Genomic DNA, 17,495 nt, shown 5'->3' on the forward strand with positions numbered 1-17,495 from the left:
GCAACTGTTGTATAAAATTTGTTGAATGATTCAGCAATAAGTTTCTTTTCAAAACACACATTATCATCGATATTTAAACAAATATTTGAACCAGTTGAAGATGAACCCTTCTTGGAAGGCAAACCAAGATTTTTAACAGTTTTCCATAAAGAGGTTGAGTCATTTTTGTTCTCCTCGAGTGTATTAGTAAAATATTCCTTTTTTGATTTGACAATAAGATTCTGAACTTTGTTTCTGAGAGTCTTAAATGATTCATAATTATCACAGTTTCTATCACATTTATATTTATTAAAAGCTTTATCCCTATCATTAATCGCACTAAGAATGTCTGAGTCAATCCATGGTTCTGTTCTCTGTTTAATTCTAGTCTGTTTCACAGGAGTTATATTGTCTATCACAGATAAAAGTAACTGTTTAAATATATTCCAGGCATCATTTACACTATCACTCAGCAAAACAGGAGACCAGTCAGTAGCTAGAAGACTAGCCTGAAAGTCATCTTTGTTATAATTTTTCAAAGATCTTAAAGTGACATTGTTATGAGAACAAATAGGAATTTTACTGACTTTTCTTGTACAAAATATTAAGCTATGATCACTAAATGAAGTATGAATTACACCTGACTGAGTAATTTTATCATTATCAGACACCAATATCAAGTCAATAATAGTTGCACTTGTAGTACTAACTCTAGTAGGTTCTGAGATCAATTGTTTGTAATGAAACATATTAATAAATGACTTAAAACATTGCAAAAGAGGATAAGACTTAACTTTAGACACATCTGTATTAAAATCTCCTAATATTATAGATTCACATTGTAAAAAGTCACTACTTGACGAACATAAAGAGTCTAAAATTGTATAAAAGTTGTGTTGCACAGGAGGTCTATAAATAACACCACATAAGATAGGTTTTGATTTTGGCAAAAGTATATCAATCCAAGTAGCTTCTAATTCTTCATGATTGAGATCATCGCGTGTGTTGAATGATAAATCCTTCCTGATATATATACAAACGCCACCGCCTTGTCTGTTTCGATCCCTGCGCTGAATACAATAGTTGTTGATGTTAACCTCTGAATCTGGAACTGAGTCATCTAACCAGGTTTCGGAAACACAAATACATGCGGCTCTAGATGTACGAGCTACAGAATTAATTTCATGTAGTTTTGGTAAAAGACTTCTAGTGTTGACATGAATAAAGTGAAGACCACGTTTATTGAAAACTTTAAAATCACTTGTGGTGGAACTAGAAGTGTCAGCTGAGGGTCCGGGGCACGGATGGATATCTCCACACAACAACAAGCATATAGGAAGTAAATCGTTTCTGCTCTCTATGGTACGAGAAACATACTTTCTAGTGGACACTGAATAATTAATAAAGGTATTAAAATACACTAGTTGTCCATAGTTGACTGGTAAAACGTTGATACTGTCCGAAATATAATTATCCGGATACTGTTGAACTTGGAAATCATGAGAATCCTTCTCCTCCAGAAAACGACATGAAATAAGTATGAAAATGAAAGTTATCTTCACTGGGTTCATGATTGGACAGTATAGATGTGTGAGGGTACATGGAATCCACAAATTAATAATAAATAACTAGTCTGTCCGAAAATTACGCTAGCCGGATACTGTACATGTATTGCACGTATGATGTATGTTCTTCTACCTTGGAACACGTAGCAAAGCACAACTTGCCTGGGTAACTATAATTCAGAGTCCTTTATTTAACGTCATAATCACTAGTGAAAAGAGATCTTAAATGCTTTAAAATCGACAAATTAAAAATGTAAACAAATGCCTCTCTAGGTCATAGACCACCAATTTTTCATAACAGTATGACATAACTAACAAGGTGAACACACATATAATTATATAAATGTATATATACTGCATATTTATAAACAAAGAAAAGAAGTGAAAAAAGTAAGGAAAAATATAAACAGTATGTTCTTGTACAAAGTCTATTAGTTTTTACTGTTTTAAAACGTATGTGGTCTAGATAAACATTTTTACAACTGACCAATTACTAAGTTCTTTATCTTAAATATTTGATTTTTTTATAAATATTCCAAGCAAGTTTTATACTACTCTTTAACCCAATAAAGGACGGTCTTATTTTTCTCCTTTTACAAAGATAAATGTATTCTTTAATTTCATAACTAAGTATATTATATTTAATTGAATTTTTACAAGTGGTTCCCAACAAAAATGTCTGGCATTTTAATGGAAAAAAATCATTAAGGCCGGTAAAAAATTCTTTAACACATTTAATAAGGTTTGAACAATCTCACAATTCCAGAATATATGAATCATGGTTTCCTTTTCAGACACACAGAATATACATGATCTATCATAAACAATAATTATTTTAAATAAAAATGAGTTTGTAGCTAAAATCCTATGTATAATTCTTGTTTGAAACTTTGAAACGCTTTGCGGTCTTGACGGATATGCTTACATGGCACTCTATGTGATACTGGACGTCAGAAAAGCGTCGTTTCATACTACCCCATGTTTTTTCCGTTCCCTGTATCCCGTGTTTAGTAATTTTATTACTTGACAGCTGATATCATTTCGCCCTACTAACTGTACAAAAAAATAATAAATAAATTGGCGACACATGTGTCATATGATAAAAAGGATTTTACATTCGTTGCCATTTTATAACACACATTTTATGAAACTTGTTACAGAAAAGTTATAAAGCTCGCCAAAGGAAATTCTTAATAACTTTTCCTAAACTTGTTTCATAAATATTTGTATTAAATGGCAACTTTTATAAAACCTATGTGTGCAATAGATGAGCATATCTTTTGGTTCCTCTGATGAACGTTTCAGATCACAGGTAAAAGACAGTCAGGCCCGAATTTCTCAAATGTTCTTAAGCGTGCCAACCTTAAGTAGCTTATTTCATTAAGCACAATTACTTCCTTCATCTTGATTTTGCTAAAAGAAAAGTAGTTTATCGCTATAATCATAAAGAAAATTTCCTTTGTAAGTCTGAAATTCCTTAAGAATGAAAATATTACACAAATTATACCAAAACAAAAATAGTGAGCTTAGCACATTCCTGTTGTAAAGTACTTAGAATGTTTTCAAGAAATTAAGCCCATTAAGACATAATGGGCTCAAAATTAAAACGTGCAAGTTAAACACATGTACAAGAATCATTACCATCTGCCTTACAACAGCAAGATTTATATGAGTAAAGCACATCACAAAACATAAAAAAGCTTATTCACAAACACGCGAAGTTCTATGACTCTGAAGACAAATTTCAAGAGTCAACGGACTCACGTTTTAAATGAGTCTTGCAGTGAAGCTGAACTTTCAGTAACCAGTCAATTATTGTCTTCTAAATTCAGGCTTGCAGTCTGATCTTCTAGACTGGTTCCTTCAATTGGCTGTACAGGGTTACATTGCAGGCAATCTTCCATTCCAACAGAGAATTGGGGTCGCTTGATAACCGCCTGAAACACAGGATGTTATTCAGCACATGTACAACTGTAGAACATTATTATTGTACCATGCTTGTGACAGTTATTGTCGATATGTTAACTCCCATATCAGTTATACGGGAAACGGAAGTAAAATTTAAGATTACACCGCACTATATGAAGACAAAACGGCAAAAGTACCGTACGGTAACAAAGGAAACAAGACGGCAAGGCGTAATCGTCAATGTATATCGTACGGATGTATTACAACTTTATTCACTTATATGCACGCAAGTCATTCAATGGTACAACACAATTACTTCACACTATCCTCGTGAATGAAATCATATACTCGCCATGAACCTTATTTCAAGAAACTTGTGTAGGTGCAGTAACTGAGAAACAGGGAAGCAAACAATTATTTTTGTTACGCCTAGCTATTCTCTATTTTATTCCTACCAAATCTCCCAATGGACCCACCAACACTTACCGTCCACATGAGTGGCAGGTCTCCTACAGCCAGTACTGCATCAACCGGTGAGAAGATCGAGATTTTCTGTCGCATTTCCGGTTCCCCGTTTTCCTCCGCCCACACAAGATACAATATGGGTTCATTCCCCTCTAGGCGAAATATTGTCTCTTTCAGAGGCAGTTTCTGTAAATAAAGGGAAATAACCTCAAATACTATACATGTATACTTCCAATGCATTTGTATTTGGTGTTTTGTTAGAATTGTGCGTATTGTTTCTGGCAACACGTGTATCAAGCTCCACTTGAATATCTTATACATTTTTCAATAAAATGAGATAAAATTGTGGTTTGAAAGAAGTACATAAAAACTGATTAACATGTAGATTGCTGCACTTAACAATGAATAAACATGAACACAATGTCTAATGTTGTGTAAAATTTATTTGCCAACTAGGTTATGACTACTGACCGATCGTAGGACCGACTAGCAATACAATATAGCCAAGCTTCGTTGAAAGGGGGCAGAATAACTTATTATTGAAACTATATGAGGAGGTTCCGTAAAATGCCCGATAATAAACTTGTCACTTAATTCTTACGTTCTACTGTATTTTTATTCTTAGAAAATACAGCTACATATCAATAATTGATTAAGAGCATTAGCAATCGATTATCGTCTAACTTGGTCATATTCAATTTTCAACAGAACTCTCTACTGAGACTCACATCACAGTAGACTCTTTTTCTAACGCCAAAACGCAGAACAAAGATGTCGAAAGATTGGTCCAGTACGCGCATAACTATGGCTCTCTCTTCCAGAGGCCCGGCCGTCTGAAATTACATGAATAAATTATTGTAATCCCTGTAAAAACAACTTATAAGTTTACAGGACAACTATTTTGAAACTTTTATGTGTACTGTATACTGTAATGGAGCTGGTATTGTAAATATCTTGTGTGTTTTTTTCAAGAAATACATTGCTTTTTCATTCATGCATGGGATATGTCGCAAGCAAATTGGGAAAATATTCTAAATGTTGATGGAAAATTAAAACATTTTTTTCAAGGGGACTACCAGCTCAGTAAAGTTAACAACGATGACGTTAATAGCTTTGATAACTTTACCATAGTTCTGGAACAATCGGCTAATATACCAAAATACAAATTTGATCAGATTGTTAATGTCATAGAGAAAAAGGCCATTGTATATTTGCATATTCAAGCAATTCCAAATTGATGTTTTGGGAGCGTCTGATGGAATGAAGAACAGTATCTATGTAAATATAATAACTATAATTTAATGTTTATGCAGCCGCTAAATGGCTATTACAAATTGAATAGTAAAGATGACATTCAATAATACACACATAAAATAATCAGTTTTCAATGAAAAGCTAGACTGTTAATACAACCAGTTTTCTTTCAATGCAAGAGATGTTCTAGTCAAAAACTGTATTAAAGAAAATCAATTGTTCAAAATTGAATATATGAGCACAACATTAAATATATCACCTTTAAAAATGAACAAAGACGTTAACATTCGGCCGATTGTTCAGACCATTGTTATAGTTAACAACGCTTTTAATGTCATAGTTGTTAACTTTCAAATCGTTACTGCCCTTGAAAGTTTATGGATATACCTTTGAACTGCAGAACTTCAGAATTTGATACAAATGCTTCAACTGTACTTCTTTATATTTAGATATGTAATTACATCATCAAATTGTTTACGTTTAAACAACGATGACTTTAACAATGTTGTTCACTTTAACAAAGTTCTGGACAATCAACCTGTTGACAACAATTGGGCCCGAGTGAAATTATCCATTCTCACCTTTACAAATACTGAAAAGAAGAGATCACTGCTAAGGCCTTCAACTTTTTTTGCGGCTGTCTTCTTTTCGTTGGCATTGTCAGCAAGCTTGTTCATATCTCCAGTAGATTTGCTGGGCATTGGGCAGTAGCCTGGAATGTAAAACATGTTAAATGTTAAGAAGAATACTAGTCACTTGCAAATGGAGTTAGTTTAAACTTATTTATTTACCAATGACTAAGAAACTAGTTGTGTATAACACTCTTGTGAAACAGTGTCATTGGAAACTGTGGTATTGTCGGGGGGGGGGGGCGGGGACTGGAGAAACCAAGTTGTTCAGTTGCGGACCACAAACCAAACTCACTTGCACCCAGGCCGGGAATCAAAACTGGGATGTCTTAGTGAGAAGCGAGAGTACAATTCGCTAACTGGACAACCAAACTGCCTTGGTTAACTTAATTTATAAAATATTAGTAAGAGGAGCACTGTAACTGGATGTCAACACTTGTTGTTGTCTGGTTTTCTTAAACCCTTACCTAACGATGCAGCCAGTAATCTGTGAACAAGAATGTCAGGATATCGTCTAATGGGGCTTGTAAAGTGGGTATACAGTGGCACGTTCAGAGCATAGTGGTGATACAAGGACTCGTCGTCTATACAGCTCGTACAGAAGTAGCGAGCGGTCTGAAATATAAATGTGCATGTGCATGAAATAGAGAATGCATGTACAATGCCACAAAAAAATAAGTAAACAAACAAGTTAAACAAGTTTGGAACGCAAATAGACTTTATGCACAAGGCTCAGACATTTTTTTATTCTTATACCTTACATAAAAGTATATTCCTTCTTTGTTATTAATAAAGTCTATAGGTCCGTATATCATTGTATTTCAATCAAAAGCTAGTGTTCTGATGTCAGCAGTCCATAAAATATTTTTGGCCGTTCCGGACCTGTCCAAAATATTTTATGGACCGCTGACGTCATAAAACTGTGTGCGGCTTTGTGATTTTCACAATGGCGAAAAAGTGTCGCAAATAGACAAGACCAGACGAAAGCCGGAGGAAAATATTAAATGGTAATAATATAAAATGTTTGGTATAATTGTAACGTTTCTTCTCTAGCTAGCTCGGACACGCTACCTTAAATTAAACTATAAACCTATTCTCGGACTGCATTGTCCCAAGAATTAAGTATGAAATCAGTAGTATATACAAGTGATTAACAATGATTGCTTAAAAACCAATGATTGGAGAAATAATTATTATGGTTCAAGAATCAATGTTTAATTATCCCAAAACCAAGAACGTACCAACAGAAACTACAACACCTATGCTTTATCTTACAGGCCACGCAAACAAAACGCCTATAAACCAATCACAAATATATCAGCGAAACCTGTAGTCCTAAGTGTATTGCTTTTACGGGGAATCAAACCACTGACCCTGTTTCGTCTGTATCGCAATGATCCAGGCTTACTAAGAAGCCAAAAAGAAACCCTACGGATGTCCAAACCTAGAAACTAGAAGCTGTAGCGCAATGCTTCACTTTAATTCTCCTAGCCTCCAATAGTTCAGAACCCGCCCTCAACAGTACAAAAAGATACTTCAAAGCTTCCCAATATATTAACTTGATGTTCTCACATCGGCGTCGAGAAGGGTCCCAGAGTGACAGTTCAACCACCGCACACCTATCCTGGGCAGAACCAGTACTGGGTGCCTTCACCTCTGCAAGGAACTGACAACTTCTGTACATGCCAGGGGCAGTGGTACAGTGCGAATGGCCGTAGAAAGGATTTCATAACCAATCACAACAGAAGTGACCTGGTCCGCCCGGGAATCGAACCCAGGTTGTCCGATTCAGAGTCCAACGCTCTACCGATTGAGCTAACCGGGCGGACTTACTAACTATTTCTATGCATTTCGCTTCTTATATACCCTAACATCACGTGACCAAAATGGAATGGTCCTTTTTAACAAACCCTATGGGCGAAACCATTATATATAACTTACGTTACAGAGTAGGGGTGTCAAGTTTATCAAACTTGCGAAAAAGTAGAAAACTATTAAGAAAACAACTTATTTTGTATTAATTTATGAGTTACTAGCTAAATTTAGACATTTAATACTAAAACCATAACATTAGTATTAAATACACGAAATCATCATAAAGAAGTCATAGCGATAAAGCATAAAATCAAGTACTCTATAATATTCACTAAAACAGAAATGATTATTTTCCGGGCTCCGGACTACATGATTCCATGAACATTACATAATTTAAGAAATATAAAACACAATTTAAGGTCATACCGCATTAAAAGGACCGACCAGTCAGCCTTCGGGGTCTGACTTGCCGGTTATAATAATGCCATATGACGCTCAGTGATGTGTCATATTTCTTACATATATTTCAACTCAAAATCAACATTGGTAACTATCACTACCTGCATCGATTTAGCACAGAGTGTCACTAACACCTGCATCCTGGCTATGGCAGTATCATCGTCTCCGGAGTATTTCAACAACGATCTCTGAAATACAGAAATACATACCTCATTGAGAACTAGTATATGAAACACATGATAAATGTGCATACAGATTGTGCGTTTGACCATCTATATCGGGTGTTTCATGTTTTATTTATAATACATGTCATGGGCCCGTTTAGATAAATGATTTAAGTCGTAACCTCAATAATCTTAAATCTGAAAAACGTTACATTGAATGGCAAGATTTTTCCTCAACTTTATGTTCATTTTTAAGACTATGACACTATGATCATTTTGACTAAAATGGACTAAGATCTGTATTGTAACGCCGCTCTGTAGTAATTGAACAGTTATGTTATTTGTTTTGTTAATTATCAGTTACAAATTCAAGGGTTTATACAGCTTTGGTTTAATTGTCCATCATTTTTCAACCGATCCCTCTGCACAAAATTGGGTCCTCTTAACAGCATACGTACAACAAAATATCGTCAGATCACAACCTTTCGTTAAAAATATGTAAAGGATGAACTATTACTCCCGAAATAAGATTTACCATATTTAATGCAATTGTTTTAATTTACCAAGGATTTATAAATGTCGAAAACAATTCTTATGGATATTGTGTTTAATTTGAAAGAAAGGTGCAGAAAACACGGTATTTCTACCTTATGAGACAAAAGTAGATCACAGTAAATATTTTAGCATTCACCAATCATTTAATACCTTTGCGTTTTCAGCTATTAAATACGCGGTTATAAACTTGTTAACAGTAATTAATATTTTCCATAAATGCATTATTTAGGAAGTAATTAAAGGGTTATCAGTCAAAATTTATGTTTGTTATACATGTGTATACATGTATTGATTTTGAATAAGAGTGTCACTTTAAGATAACTGATTGCATTGAAAGTGTTACTAAAATCCCATTTCAAACTAGCTGTGTCTTAGGTGAATAATAACACAATTTGTTTTGAAATTAATACTATTACTATTTAATTACCAATTCAAAAGTGATCGTAGGATGTTATACGACTCCAAAATTAAGCTTTTTGTTTTGTAGTCTGCAACCAAGAGAAAGGAAAGAAGAAAGATAAAAGTGGTGAGAATTTTTTTTAAACTTTAAAAAGGTGGTCAAGAGTGCTGGCGACAATGAAAACGAGGCAGTAACCCTCAAAATATCTTTATCCCCATACATTGTATCTTATAGATGCGTATTTACCCATTTTCTTACATTACCTGAAGGGCTCCAGCACTACTGGTGTGAATGGGACTTCCTAACGCACTGCACGGGTCACTCTGAAAGGATTAAAACAAATATGCCAAGTAGTAGTATAATAATTAGTGTGAATTATTTCAATATTGCAATGGTTAAATATTGGCGACTTTCAGCAAATTACTCAGGTTGCCAGTTTTTTTATTAACTGTTATTTGTCTGATGTCTAAAACAAGGATCTCTTTTAGGCTAAATAAGCTGCATACCAAGTTTTTCAGATTTTCTTCCTTCGGAGGCAGTTGTATTGTTGACAATGCGTTTTGGGGGAATTCCCGCTTGATTCTTTCAGCTACGGCCATGTTAGCAAGCAACATGAACTCTTCAACCAGTCTGAAATACCCGTTTCAAATACTTAGGAACCGATTTATTATTTTTTAACACTTCGTGACGTATGATATTTATACGAACTTTTTTCACAAACATTTGGATTTTTTGTGCGGATATCAACGGATATAAAAATCATCCCACGTCAAGGTTGAGGGTGACGTATTAACTGTGTAAACTTACGAAAATGAAAGGGTAATCGGCATAAAATAATTGTCAACGTTTTTATTTCATTTATTTTCAAGCATAGACAAGAATAGAATTCAATGCAAAACAATTATCAACGATACATAATAAATCATGTATGATCAAATTATGATATGCTTTTTAATAACAAGAGGGCCATGGCGGCCATATATTGCTCATCTGAGTAAAAGTTTTCAACCTTTCTTATGAGTATGAATTATTTTAATGGTATATGACAGTGCAACTAGGGATTAAACCATGATCGCGTATTGTCAAATGTTGTAGTGGTTAAGGTCATCCATGCACAGCATTGATATTTCTTTTTAAAACTGTACACATTGTCCAAATTTCAATGCTTAAATTTCAAAAGTAAGATCTTATGCCCAAATGTGTTAGGCCACTTTTGACCACAGGGGCATAGTTCGAAACAAACTTAGTAGATGGCCATCATACAATGCTACATAACACATACCAAAGGTCTGGGCCATTTGGTTTGAGAAAAGAAGATTTAGTATTAAGACAAAACATTCTTTGTTGTGATTAACAGTTTCTTCAATACATCTATTTATATTTTCTTTATAGCCTTTGGTCTTTTAATATTGAATTATTTAATTCAAAGATTTCCCTATATATGTCTATAGGAAACTTGTGAACCCAAGGGCGTGGCCAACTTTGGCCCAGTGGCATAATTTGAACGACTTGGTGAAGGACCACTGTATGTTAAAAATAAAATAAAAAACATACAAAATACCAAGCATCTGGGCCTCGCGGTTTCAAACAAGAAGATTTTCAACGTTTTTTTCAATGTAATTCTATAGGACCTCAGGGGCATAATTTGAAACAAACTTGTCGGAGGGACATCATAGGATGCTACATAACAAATATCAACGGTCTGGGCCATTCGGTTTGAGAAAAGAAGATTCGCAAGGATTTCCCTATATATGTCTTTAGGAACTTTGTGAACCACAGGGCGTGACCAGTTTTGTCCATAGGGCGCATAATTTGAACAAACTTGGTGAAGGACCATTGTATGATGCTACATACAAAATAACAAGGGTTTGCGCCTAGCGGTTTCAGAAAAGAGGATTTTCATAGTTTTTGTTATGGAAGTATTAGAGTGCGGAATTTACTGTGAATTTTACCTGAAGGTCGAGGTTTAAAACTTGCCATTTCTGCTCGTGGGATTCATATTAATTGTATATTCAGATAAATTTTATAGGGATTTTTCAAGAAGATGTTTATGTCTTCAGTATCTATGTTTCCATTTTCAGAGTAAAGTCTTTGGAAGAAGTTTAACTACTTCTTCGCGTAGTATAATTTCTGTTTCAGTTATGATTTCATTTCTAACAGTAAGTTTATATATAGAGTTTCTTTTTGCGCGTTTCTTCTCAAGATTTGCGATTTTTTATATTTTTTTTATTGTTCTCTACATGAAAGGCTTTCAGCCTTAGTATATTTCCGTTGATTGGGCAAGTAAATATTCGTCTAATATTTGTTTTCCAGCTATAATTTGTTCTGTTATTGTGTCTATTTCATCTGTGTCGTTCGTATTTAAGTTTGTTTCTAAAGTTTCTATTTCGCTTCAAACCTTTGGTTTTTCAAGATTGTTAGTTTTCTTAAGGTAAGTACTATATTTAATTTGTTTCGTTTCTAACTGATTCCTTGATTTATTCCCATATTACATCTGGATTGCATTCTTTGTTGTAATTAACAGTTTTTTAAATACATCTTTTTATATTTTCTTTATAGCTTTTGTCTTTTAATATTGAATTATTTAATTTGAAGTATTCAGGTTCTGCATTAACTTTAAATGTATTCAAATCTATAAGAACAAGTAAGTTATCTGTCTTGTAGATTGGTTTTATGTGAGCCTTTGTTAAAATGTTGATCAAGTTTTTGGAAATCAAAAAGTAGTCATGTCTGCAGTGAATTAATATGCGGTCTACTGTTTGAGTGCCAAGTATATAGTAATTTGTTTTTGGTGCTTAAGGCTCCAGGCGTCAGTTAAATGAACAGAGTTCATAAAGTTAGTAATGATTTCTCTATTTCTCTTCTGTTTACCTGTATTCCCATTTTCCTTATAAATATTTTCATTTGGGACTGTATTGAAATCGTCACCAATAATATACGAGTTACGAGTTATCATCTTTATTTAATATATAGGTTTCTAGCTAGATGAAGCACTGCGGATCGTCTTTATTGGGACCGTTAACGTTTACTTATGTTAACTCGGAATTGTTCAAGATGATCTCAACAATTAGGATACGTCCTTCTATTAATTCAGTTTTGTTTAATATTTCCAGGTAATGTTCAACATTCACTATTACTTTTTTCGTTGTTTCCGCTAAATATACACTCTCCTCCGCATTCTAATTTCCATCTTTGATTAAAGTCTGTTTCGTAGTGTACTTCTTGAAGCATACTCCTAAATATCTATGTGTTGTCTGGTTAGCGCAGTTGTTAGCGCACTCGCTTCTCACCAAGGCCACCCGGGTTCGATTCCGGGCCTGGGCGCATGTGAGTTATAGTTAGTGGTCATTAAGCCGGACAAGTAGGTTTTCTCCGAGTACTCCGGTTTCCTCTACAACACAAGACCATACTCTCGCGCAACATCGTGCCAAAGAAAGTGATTTAGTATAAGCTATCATAGCTTTCTTCACAATCGTTGTAAAATATATAATGTTTAAACTTAATATGTGTTTTCGTTTTGATGTATTGCCTAAACCTCGAACATTTAATGTTGCTATATGTGTTGCCATAGCATGATCGTTTTCGAATAGTCATAGCACGGATTTATCATAACGTATTTTGGTTGTTAAATATATTGAAAAGTGTCATTGAATGTATATTGTGGTAACCATTAGATCATACAAATAAGTAAACATATTAACCATAATCGTATTAATATGACAATATAAGGTTTTATACAGGTGTGTTTGGTGTATAAACATGTCCTATTTTATTTTGATATTTTTTAGTTTAGTATTAACCATCAAAGGAATTAATTCTCTACCGTGTTTAATGTTCCTTTTATTTTTTATCTTCATACCCTGTAACTAATTGTTTTCGTGGTTATATTTTATATTTAGATTTTTAAACGAATGAAAAAAATATGTCTTTCGATAATCAGTCATACACACATGTGTTAAAGAATAAAGATAAATACATATCATGACATGTACTATGTGAAGGCTATATAGAGAGAAAAAATATACAGACAATTGATTCAATACCTGTCACAGGTGTGTAATAATTTCTTTCATAGACTGGTGATTTGTAAGCACGACTTTGTTGGAAACTTGTGACCCCCTGGTTGGGGCAAATTTGGACCCTATGGCATATTTGAACAGACTTTTTAGAGGACAACTAGACATTGTAACAAACCAACTATCTAATCTCTACGACTCGTGATTTTCCTTTCGGTTGCAATTCATTGCAACCAGAATTCTGCATGGAATTTATTTCTTTTAGTATGAATATTTTCCATTTCTTAATGTGGGTTACATACTATATCATTGCTCAATGCTAATTCAGCCTATTTGCTCTTTCATATGAAGAATAGGAAAACTGCAAATGTTACTATACGTGTTAGATGTGTATAAAAATTAAATTTGATTAAATTTTCTATAGTAAAAAATGTGTTTCAAGTATTTTGTACACTCTTCATACCATTGTTTATAGAATATAGCGTTTCCTGTATTACGAACGTTTTTATTGTTCCATGTCAATCTTCTGCCTATTTTTTATTTTGTTTGAGTTATGAGATTGTTTTATTTTGGTCCTTGATGTAGGACCTGCATTAAAATATGTACCATTCTGAAACTTATGCATTTCAATATTCATGTGAAAAAAACCTACAGAAACAAGCTCAGTAGCCAAAAGTTTAAACATAAACCCCGTTTAATGGCACAGGGTAAACGCCAAAGACATTAAACACAAAAATTTAATCGCAAACAAGAAACATGAAACAATAGCACAAAACTTCACAAACAATACAGCGCATATATACAATATAAAAAATAGGTATGTTTATCAAGGATTGTGAAGTACCGCCTTGGAACGGTCAGTAAAATTTAATTTTCTGGGGGTTTGAAACAGTTAACGTGCACAAACCTCGCTCCTATTGCAACAATCCTAAATAAAGTAATAACGTAAACAGTTAAATCTTATCAAAGTATGAATTAACTTGAGTAAACTTAATAATAAAACAAATAATAATAAACTAATAGGTAAACCCGAAGTCCTTCAATGATTAGGGATCCAGACGGAGGAATACAATTCAGAGTACCTAATGCAAGCACTTTTCAAAGTTTCGGTGCAGTCATTGTTTGAAACTATGAACATGACACCCACTCTGCCTTAGAAAATAAAAGGTCTAAGACTGTGTGATCATAGAGTTTCATATTAAAAAGCATCATTGCACTAAAACTGGGAACAAATAAAGAAAACATTATAAAAAGTAAAAACGACATGTTTTAGCTAAACCTTTTTTTTTTACAAATAATTACCTATGTAAAATATTTGAAGAAAATGACGTCACATGCCGGAACATTCCCAGCCAACCGAAGACGGCTTTAAAGATAACTTGAACAAAATCAAAGGACTGAAAGTTTAGTTATGTTTCGACGCCATATTCAACTTTGTATTTTGTTTGAGGAATTCATCTTCAAACACTAGAAGGCAAGTACACTTCAAAGTATTGCCGTTATATCCGCGGTTTAAATAAAATCAAAGCAATTCATTGAGTCTATCTGCCAAACTACCTAATGGAAACATTTTATTTTTACGGTTTTTCTTTAAAACTTCACCATAAGAATCGGCCAATACTATTAGCAATCAGCGATTTCAGACAAATTTCAATTATAAGGCTATTTCAATAGGGTTTGAGTGTCTTGTGGAAAAAAAATATTGACTGTTATTATTGTACTCTACGTATCATTTTACCATACACCTTTTATAGAGTCAATAAAACATTCATATGTAAGCTTTAAGCCGCCATTTGCATAGTTTTGGAAAAGTAATTTGAAAATAACTCTAAACGGTTTTGACAAATACGGTGCTTGAATTTGCTAGAACAGTGAATTGATATATTATGTTTGGTAAAGCATCAGTTTTCACAACATTTACTTTACCAATCAATGTTAGCTTTCCGTGTTCCCATTGCTTTATTGTTTTATTAATTTTATCCAAACTTCCTATTGGTATTTGTGTCGAGTTGTTGTTGTGTATTATTGTAGAAGGTAAAATATAATGCTTTTGCACATTCTGAAGTCCATATAAATGGTTTGGATTGGCAAATATTTACTGCTGTGTTGTGTGAAGAGTAGAAGTATAGGTTTATTTGTGTGTTGAAGTTTAGAACTCAAAATTAAAAATATTTGATTCAATGGTTTAGCCTATAATTATTTACGGTGCTGAAATATATGGTACGGAACTATCTGATATTCTTGAACAGGTACAAATTCAATATTGTAAGGAATTCCTTGGGGTAAATAATTATGTTAACGATTGTATTGCATTGGGGGAATGCGGGAGGTTCCCTCTATGTATTGATCATCATGTAAAATGTATTAAGTACTGTTGTAAACTGCTATACATGTCCAATGAACGTTATCCAAGAAACTGCTATATAATGCTTAAACGACATGATGATATTGGAAGAAAAAATTGGGTTACATCTGTAAAGAATTTATTATTCAAATATGGTTTTGGTTTTGTTTGGCTAAGTCAGGAAGTTGGAAATGTTGGCGATTTTTTAATATCATTTAAGCAAAGGTTAGTTGATTGTTAAAGACAAACTGGTTCGAAAATGTGGGAGACTCAACACGATGTGACACATATAAGCATTTTAAAACTTTGTTAAATCCAGAAAAATATTTATGTATTATTTTACCATTTTATGTGAGGAAATCGTTAGCGAGATTCCGATGTTCTAGCCATAAATTGTTTATTGAGACTGGTCGACATTTGGGTATCGAAAGGGAAAATAGACTGTGTAGATATTGCTTAATTAATTTTGATATCAGATGTGTAGAAGATGAATTTCATGTATTCTTTCAATGTAACAAATTCAGGCAAGAAAGGCAATTTTATATCTATAAATGGTACACGGGTAGGCAAGACTTTCAAAACTTCATAAATCTAATGCAAAGTCTAAACGATGACCGAATAAAAAATATAGCATTCTTTGTAAATGTAATAATGAAACAAAAAGATAAGGAAAATGAATGTCATTAAGGAATCACAACTCTAAAGAGTTTATGCTTTGTATTGTATGTGTTGTATTATGGGCCGGAGGCCTTTCTTTACAAATAAAATTTGAATTTGAATTATGAAAAAGATTCTTAAGTTTTGATCAAAGATTTGATTTTATTTTACATCATAACTATGCGTAGCATCTTGAGACATAATGTAAGACAAAATGAAACGTTTATTGACTGTCGAATATAAAAGAGTGGTCAATGCTTTCAAATGCTTTTTGTAAGTCGGCAAAAAATAGCTTCCCTGATATAACATTTTTATAATATATTGCATGATATCAACATTTTCACCAATATATTTTACAACCTTTAATAAAACATGTTTGCTTAGAGTCAATATTTTTTAGTCAAAACGTTCGTTATTCTATTTGATAATGCTTTCTTTGCTATTTTATAATTACTATGGAATCGGTTGCAGAAAGGATCGTGCTTATTAGAATATGAGGTGGTTTGCAGATGTTGGATCTATATCGTACAAAGTCTTAATAAAATGGGCCACAAATCTAAATAATTTATGAGTAATTTCAACTAGCATCACACTATTCTCTACATGCCTCAGTCCGATATTCATAATACATCTTAAGTCAATTCCTAACTTTGTCATTTTCCTATTTAAGTACCTCACTGCGTGTATGCTATACTTGCTTGATAATGTTTAAAAGACTAACTTTATTTTCTTTACTTGAAGAAAAAACTCCTTATGTTAAAAAAATCTTCTATACATCTTTTAGTTTCATTAAGTTCCCTACTTTATTTAAACAAGAGGGACACGATGGCCCTAAAACGCTCACCTAAGCAAAAGGCCACAACTCTGTGATAAAGCATTAATAAAAATGTTGCAATTTAAACATATCTTTACTGGTGACGATGCCTTGTTTTATATTTGTAAAGTGTCATGCAATGAAGCTACCTGTAAAGTTTCATTGAATTTGACCTGTTGTTTCAGATATTTTTTAAAGCAAAACAGTAAGTCGACCATTTTGTTGTTGTTGTTGATGAGCAATATCAATGCCTTGTTGTATTTTTTAGAGGGTCATGCAATGAAGCTTCCTGTAAAGTTTCAGTGAATTTGGCCTGGTAGTTTCAGATGAGATGGATATTTTTTTTCCACAAAACAAAACAGGAAGTTGGCCAGATTGTTGTTGTTGTTGATCAATCGCGACCCCTTGTTGACTTTTTGTAGAAGGTTACTTAAGGAAACTTCCTGTAAAGTTTCATTGAATTTGGCCAGG

General features: G+C 33.4%; 1 pseudogene; it reads right to left on the reverse strand.

Moving 5' to 3' along the window:
* Positions 1 to 1,849: 1,849 nt before the first annotated feature.
* LOC128246553 (DIS3-like exonuclease 2) overlaps positions 1,850 to 17,495 on the reverse strand; it is a 52,937-nt pseudogene continuing 37,291 nt past the window's right edge.

The sequence above is a fragment of the Mya arenaria genome, chromosome 9 (assembly GCF_026914265.1).
Source record: "Mya arenaria isolate MELC-2E11 chromosome 9, ASM2691426v1".
Classification (NCBI taxonomy): Eukaryota; Metazoa; Mollusca; class Bivalvia; order Myida; family Myidae; genus Mya; species Mya arenaria.